This window comes from Thermobia domestica, chromosome 6, assembly GCF_964235325.1.
Source record: "Thermobia domestica chromosome 6, izTheDome1.hap1.1, whole genome shotgun sequence".
Classification (NCBI taxonomy): Eukaryota; Metazoa; Arthropoda; class Insecta; order Zygentoma; family Lepismatidae; genus Thermobia; species Thermobia domestica.
Window position 1 is genome coordinate 263,834,492 of NC_137459.1, and position 8,627 is coordinate 263,843,118.

Genomic DNA, 8,627 nt, shown 5'->3' on the forward strand with positions numbered 1-8,627 from the left:
GCTATATAGGATGACATTGTCGTGTGCATCCCACTTACAACGTACTCGGAAATAATGAATTATTGGATATTACGAACATAAATTAAATCCAAGTCACGCCGTCAAGTGATCACAGATACAATTTTTTACATCACTAGTAGAATACCCTGAATGCTATTCTATTTTAGATGGGTCTCTCTCTACAAACACTATTCGCTTCTGTATAACTCAGTATAGCTTTCTTATATCCCTATGTTCTTTCCATAGAATCTCTGATCAACGCTGACTACTGATAATAAAGTTCTCGTTCTAAGAATAGTTTATCGTTCCTTAAGTTTACGTTGTAGTTGTGACTGTGTTTCTCGGTGCTTACTACTGTGCCCATTGAGGTTCAGTTGAAGCAGGAGTGGTAAATTTCCAATGCAAATAGATTGTTTGGACACACTGAACGCCAGCAACTAAAAGACTATCGACACACTTTTTGTTTGCTAAATAGAAAGCCAAATCCTTCAGCGAATTGAATTTTATTCCAAAGAGTTCTTCTGCGTATTCGATAATTAAACAAGTTACAGTCTGAGACTGAGTTATGACTGAGTTAAAGTCTCTGAAATCTATTTACCATTATTTCTAATATCAGGTTACAGTAGTGGCTACAGCTTCATATTCTTACGTAAATCATCATCTCCTAGGTGAAAAGAGTTAAGCCAGTAGAGAAACGCCATGCTCTCTCTCTCTCTCTCTCTCTCTCTCTCTCTCTCTCTCTCTCTCTCTCTCTCTCTCTCTCTATATATATATATATATATATATATATATATATATATATATATATATATATATATATATATATATATCAGATATGACTTTGGAGTGTACTTATACTCCAACTTATAACGAACCCGAAATAGCGAATTACTGGATATTACGAACATAAATTAAATCTCCATCACACCGTCAAATGTTCCAGATGCAATTTCGGATATCACGAGTAGAATACCCTGAATAATATTCTTTTTTATATGTGTCCCTCTCTGCAACAGTATTCGCTCCTGTATAACTCAATTATGCCTTCTCGCTACCCTTTTTTCTGTCCATACAATTTCTGATCGATAATGACTACTGATCCTACGATTTCTGCTTCCGAATAAGTTTTCGTTCCTTAAGTTTACGTTGTAGTTGTAATTGTGTTTCTCAGTGCTTTCTGGTGTGCCCGTTGAGGTTCGGGGGAAGCAGAAGTGGAGAGATTCAGATACAAACAGGCTGCTTGGATACTAAACGGCAGCAACTAAAAGACTGCCGATGCAGTTTTCTTTACTAGATAGCAAGCCTAATCCTTCAGCCAATTGAATTTTATTCCAAAGAGTACTGCATATTTGGTAACTAAAGAAGTTACAGGAGACTTTACTGCCTCCTCGTCTTCAGATGACAGAGTTAATGTTTCTGAAGTCTGTTTACCATCATTTCATATATATGAGGTTACAGGAGTGACTACAGCTTCATATTCTTACGTAAACCAGCATCTCCTAGGGGAAAAGTGTTAAGCCAAAAACGAAACATCGTGTAGTACTTATACAGTGCATCCCACTTATAACGAACTCAGAGATAGCGAATTATTGGATATTACGAACATAAATTATATTCCCATCTTACCGTCAAATGATCACAAATGCAATTTTGGACATCACTAGTAGAAGAGCATAAATATTATTCTGTTTTATATGGGTCCCTCTCTGCAACACTATTCACTCCTGTATAACTCAACTTGGCCTTCTTGCTACCCTTTGTTCTGTCCACACAATTTCTGATCGACACTGACTACTGATCGCACAGTTTTCTGTTTCGGAATAAACTTATCGTTTTTTAAGTTTACGTTGTAGTTGTAATTGTGTTTCTCGGTTCTTGGCACTGTGCCCATTGATGTACAGGGGAAGCAGGGATGGTTAATTTCCAATACAAACACGTTTCTTGGATATTAAACGGTAGCAACTAAAAGACTACCGACGCATTTTTTCTACTAAATAGAGTCAAATCCTTCAGCGAATTGAATTTTGTTCCAAACAGTTCTTCTGCATATCCGATAATTAAAGAAGTTGCAGCAGAATTTACTACGTCCTCCCTCTCAGATGACTGAATTAATGTCACTAAAGTTTGTTTTACATCAGTTCATATATCAGGTAATTGTAGCGGCTACAGCTTGATATTTTTACGTAAACCAGCATGTCCTAGGGGAAAAGAGTTAAGCCAAAAACGGACCGCCACATACATACATACATACACACACACACACACACACACACACACACACACACACATATATATATATATATATATATATATATATATATATATATATATATATATATATATGACTTTGGGGTGTACTTATACAGTGCATCCTACTTATAACGAACTGGGGGATAGCGAATTATTGGATATTACAAACATAAATTATATCCCCATCACACCGTAAAGTGATCACAAATGCAATTCTGGACATCACTAGTAGAAAACACTGAATACTATTCTGTTTTACGTGGGTGCTCATCTACAATACTATTGACACCTGTATAACTCAACTTGGCCTTCTTGCTACCCTTTGTTCTGTCCATACAATCTCTGATCGACGCTGAGTACTGATCGTATAGTTTTCTATTTCCGAATAAATTTATCGTTCCTTAAGTTTACGTTGTAGTTGTAATTGTGTTTCTCGGTTCTTGACATTGTGCTCATTGATGTACAAGGGAAGCAGGAGTGGGGAATTTCAAATATAAATTCGCTGCTTGGATACTAAACGGCAGGAACTAATGATTGTCCACGCATTTTTTTCTACTAAATAGAAAGCCAGATCCTTCAGCGAATTTAATTATATTCCAAACAGTTGTTTCGCATATTCCATAATTAATAAGTTGCAGCAGAACTTACTGTCTTCTCCTCCTCGGATGAATGAGTTAATGACTTTGGAGTTGTTTACCATCATTTCATATATCAGGTTACACTAGCGGCTACAGCTTCATATTCTGTCGTAAACTGGCATCTCCTAGGGTTTGAAGGATATAAGGTGACTTTACAGTGTACTTGTACAGTGCACTCGGGTTATAACGAACTCATAAATAGCTTTTATCATCATTAGAATTAATGGAAAACTATGAATTTAGATAAAATGATATAAGCTTTGGTATAGTTTTGAGTTCATCGATTTATACATTGCTTGCAATGGTGAAATCGATAGATACTCTCTTCTTTGAAGTAATCATTGAGATGACATTATCAGTTTTTTATTCTGATTTAAGGCCAATCCCTCATTTGTTCAATTTCGTCGATTTACTGTCCGAATTTTTCTTTTTTCATTTGATATATAATTGCAGTGCTGTGCAAAGATTACATATACTTTGTAAACGTTCTTTCGAAGTTGGGAATCATAAGTTTTGCTGAGAAAGTGAATTCTTCACGAGGAGCAAAACGGCTGAAAGCTTCATCATAAATATTCACTGATGATATGAGTTCATTAAAGGAAGTACCATTAAAACTCGTCCATTTCTTACTTCGATCAGAATAGCTTTTCAAACTCCTGCTAAAATGTTAACCAATACACTTACTGATTTGTGTGCTACTTATATACATAAAGAATTGACTGTGCAACGATAACCATTGTTACAACTACTTGTCGTAAAGTTTTTAGGATATCGGTACGGCCCACGACACTGAAATGATTTGGAATTTACAAAATACGTGTTCAAAGCTAGATTTTTCTCTATGTTCAGTTTATATACACAGTTTCAGTCCACATTATACTTCCTGTTAAGGTTTATTTTTACTAAACTTTTTCCAATTAAAACGACTTCTTCATGTAAAACTTTGATGTTGGACTTAGCACTTCAAATTTATTTCTCCTGAGCTTTTTCGTGGCTAGGCGGTTATCGTACCCCCTTTGGCGTGGGAGACCTAGGTTCAATTCCCGGCGGAACCTCAAGTGGCTTGGATTCCACATTAATCAGTAGGTCCCGTCTCATATAGAGTCGCTGCTGAAACTGACTTTAAACTGAAAATCAATATTATATTTTGTGGGTTGTTGTGTTTCGTTTAGGGCCATTCCACGCGAAAGTGAGCCTGAACCCAAATTTTCGAAAACTGTCAAAACCAATGCATTTTAACATATATATGAAGTAAATAGAACGAAATTTACTTTTTCACAAAGAAAAACTTATTTATACTTAGAATTCACGTAAAATTTTAAATCTAAGTTGTGAATTTGTAACATGACAGCTGAGAGGAAATTTTTTATTCTTGTTATCGGCAACATTTTACGGTAATTTGTGCATGTTTAGCTGAAGTAACTTCGAGCTATTCAAGATGTTTCTTTTTGCTACAAGCTGCAGTTGAAAAAGTGTTTACAGGATAAAAATTGTTTATAATATCATTAAACATATAAACGTCAATTTGAGTGTCCTGCCCGTGACAGAAAACTACCAAAAGTTATTGTACTGAATTACTAAATTTGTGAATGTGGTTCGTACTTAGTAGAAGTAACAATTTGCACGTGTACTTCACATTTACCAAATTTTGGACTAATGCTAATAATATATTTCGATTTATTTCAATTTGAAAACTTGTCCTGCCCGTGACAGTGGGGATGCCATTGGTGGGAAAGTTTGTGTACATTGGTTATTCATGATAGAAAATGATTCCATGTGTACTAAAATAAAGTTTTCTAAGCATGAACATTATTTACTTAAATAGAGGATTATCTATTACTGCCAGTATGACGTTTTAACGTAAAATAAATGTCATATAAAGATTATCATTAGCGTCACCTTTTTGTTCGTTTCAAGGGAGAAGTGGATGGGATTGGAGTACGTACAAGAAGGCCAGTATGGAACTTTGTGAAACAAAAGAAAGTAATTGTAGAATGTGCTGTTGATTTCGTATCAGCTTTAAGCTTTTCGTTTCAAAATGTATATGTTTTACTACTACCATCAGCCGAAATTGAAAAAAAAAAAAAAGACGCTTTGAATAAAAGGCGGGAAAATGCTCATATCAATTGAATGTCTCTCACCAAAACACTTTTTTTTTCTGCAATTTGACAGCGAAAATTGAGTAGTTCGTCGAACTTTTAAATCAGAGCTTCATCCATGTAAAATCTTTAAACTCCTAACAGACTTTTATTCAGATTCTGAAAATGATGATTCCGAAAGCCATAAAGCTATCCTGAGCGACGACTTAGGTTTGCATGTTAACAAGGCTTGTGTTAGGCCAGCTGTTGAAGATATAACACAAGGAACATTTTTGTTGATGGAATTTTTCTCTAGTGGACACAAAAAGAAAGCATAGACATGCAACCAAGGATCTTATAAAATATTAGATATATTTTATAAGATCCTTGCATGCAACTATCTCACATAGCCCAGTGGAAGAGGACGAAGAAGTCAAGGAAATTCGTATGAAGACCGTAAGCGACTGCGGTAAAATTTTCAAGACTGTTGAAGATGTGTCTTACACGCATTTAAATCAAATAATACCTGTCATACCAGCAGTGCAGTGGCGTTGAGGGGGAAGGGGCGAGCGGGGCGACGGCCCCGGGCGTTAAAGTATGGGGGCGCAAAATTCAGGAGGAAAAAATAAAATATATATAAAAATGGAAGGAAAAAGTATTAAATAGTGCTCAAAATCAAGGAGAAGCAGGGTTTATTTTTGAAAATTTTCTTACGCATGGCGTCAACCATGGTGACACTTTGCGGCTGGTCTGTTGACTTCACTCATATTTATGGGGGGCGCCGTCGTATACTCTCGCCCCGGGCGCTGATTTTCCACGGCACGGGCACTGGATACCGGCACCTATTGTATATACTGTTAGACAGTGTTTTGTACGAAGTTCCCTACAAGGTGGGTGTAAATGGGCAAATAAAACCATTTCCTAAAGTGTAGGTGGTGAGAAATAAGTGTACTACATATTTTTATATTATGTGATAAAAGCGAGTCCCAAGTAAAGTAAATAGAACTATTTGTGTACAATGATATATTAGAACTGCAGAAATTGACTTATTTTCGATTTTATTTCAGTTTTCAAATCATTCTTATTGAGATTTTGTGTGTTAATTCACACGGTGTCCTGCCCGTGACGCAGTAAAGTTGAGTTTTTTTTTTTATTAATATAAATATTTGGCAAATTTCTCTTAAGTGAAGTTTGGTAATAAATTTCATCATTTATACATTTCTGTTTAAATAAAAACATTTTGAGCTAACAGTTCACAGAGTTTTGTAAAATTCACTTGGTGTGTTGAAAGTCACTTCTCTTTTTTGTCCCCGCCCGTGACAGACGATTAGGAATTAATATTTTCCACTGTAAACAGAAAAAAATACTGAAAACATCAGCGATATACTCCTAAGTCTGTACTCCTCATGTATCATACAATTAGCAGAATTTATGTTGTATTTTTAGAAATATACAACTTTAAAGCATCAAAAATGCAGTGTAAATGTCCTGCCCGTGACGATGGAATGGCCCTTTAGCTTAATAATATCCGAAAGATTTTCCTCAAGGGTTGCTTCTAATACTGTCGTATATTTTTCAGTAGGAAGTATTTTCTCATTTTAGTCTTCCACCGTCTGTATCAAAGGTATGTAAATGGACCGTTGAGTAGTACTATGGTTTGACATTATATTATTTCACACATTAATAAGGATATTAACAACGGTAGATAACAGATATTGGATTTCTTCTTGGCACATTTTACATGAATCAGAATTACTGATGAATGACGTTAAGATGTAAGAATATACTAGTTATTTCCAATTCCTGATATGCTGAACGTAACCACCGAAGCAACTTATTATCATATTTGAACTTCAAACGAATGCTCTACTCTGTAATATAATTATACTTTCTCGTAAATTCTTTATGTATAATCATAAATCCCTTTTATCATCATTACAATCAATAGAACACTATGCATTTAGATAAAATAGCCTAACCTTTGTATAGTTTTGAGTGCAGCGATTTATACATTGTTTGGAATGATGAAATCGTTAGATGCTCTCCCCTTTAAAGTAGATTACTGAGATGGCATTAGCAGTTTTTCTTTCTTACTTAAGGAAAATTCCTTATTTGTTCGCTTTCGTGGAATTACTGTCCACATTTTTTTTTCATTTGGTATACCTAAAGTGCTGTGCAAAATTATATATATATTGACACTTCTTCCACTAGTCATAATTTCATTCAATAACGTCTCTTATCACATTTTAGGTTACATTTGACTTACTACAGCACATTACAAGAAAATACTCTCTACTGTCTTTCAACACTAGTCATAAATTTTTAATTAATATTATTTTTGCACATACCCGTTAACATAGTCTGTCAAAATCAAATACGTTTGACTCCTTCGTACCGCCACAGGAGTGTAAGAGCAACATCCTAACAAAGATAGGGGAGTAAAATTGTTAGTACTAAACAGCGAATGCTGGACTAGCACGAATGTTATACGTTCTTTACAAGTGGAGAAACATAACTTTTGCTGGAAAACTGAATTATTTACGATGAGCAATATGGTTGACAGTTTCAAAATAAATATTCACTGCTGATATGAGGTCATTAAAGGAAATGCCATTAGAAATCACCATTTTCTTACCACGATCAGAATAACTTTTCAAACTCTTGGTAAAAACCAATAACCTTACTGTTTTGTCTACATTTTACATACATTAAGAATTAACTGTCCAGCGATAACACTGATTACAACTGGTTGTAGTACAGTTTCCTACTATGTGTACGGCCCATGACACTGAAATGATTTGGAAGGTACAACAGACATGTAAAAGGTCAGATTTTGGTCTATGTTAAGTTGGTTCGGATTAGACATTTTGTTAAGGTTTATTTTTACTAGTTTTTCAACTTACGTTGACCTCCTCATGTAAATTTTTGACGTTGGACTTATGAGATCAAATTATATTTTTTCGGGGTATCTTCGTGGCTAAGCGGTTAGCGTAAGCGCCTTTGGTGTGGGAGATCCCGGTTCAATTCCCGGTGGGATCTCATATGATTCCAATTCCATGTTTATCAGTAGGTCCCGTCTCATATAGCTCCGGCTTATATACTGAAAGGGACGTTAATCTAATGGTGTGGTATATTTTTCAGTTGGGAGTATTTTTGCATTTTTGTCTTCATTGTCAGAAACTAAGATATGCAAATTTACAAATGAGTATTAGTATTGTTTGACATTATTCTATTTCATACGTTGATAGATATATTAACAACAAATAACATATATTTTATTCCTCATAGGCAGCTTTTATGTGATACAGAATTACTAATGAATGACGATAAAATGTAAGAATATATTAGTGATTATTTTTTTTCTGATATGCTGCAATTAACAATCTGAATCACATATACATATGTTTCAATATAAAGATGTAATTTGTCATAAGCTATATTTTCTCCAAAATTGCTTTTATATTATCATAAATCCAATTTATCACTATTACATCTATTTGGAAACTACATATTTAAATAAAATAGCCTAACCTTTGATATAGTTTTGAGTGCAGTAATTTATACTTTGTTTACATTTATGAAATAGGGAGATACTTTTTTCGTTTGAAGTAGTTTAGAGTGTATCGATTTATACATTGCTTGTAAAGATGAAATCGATGGA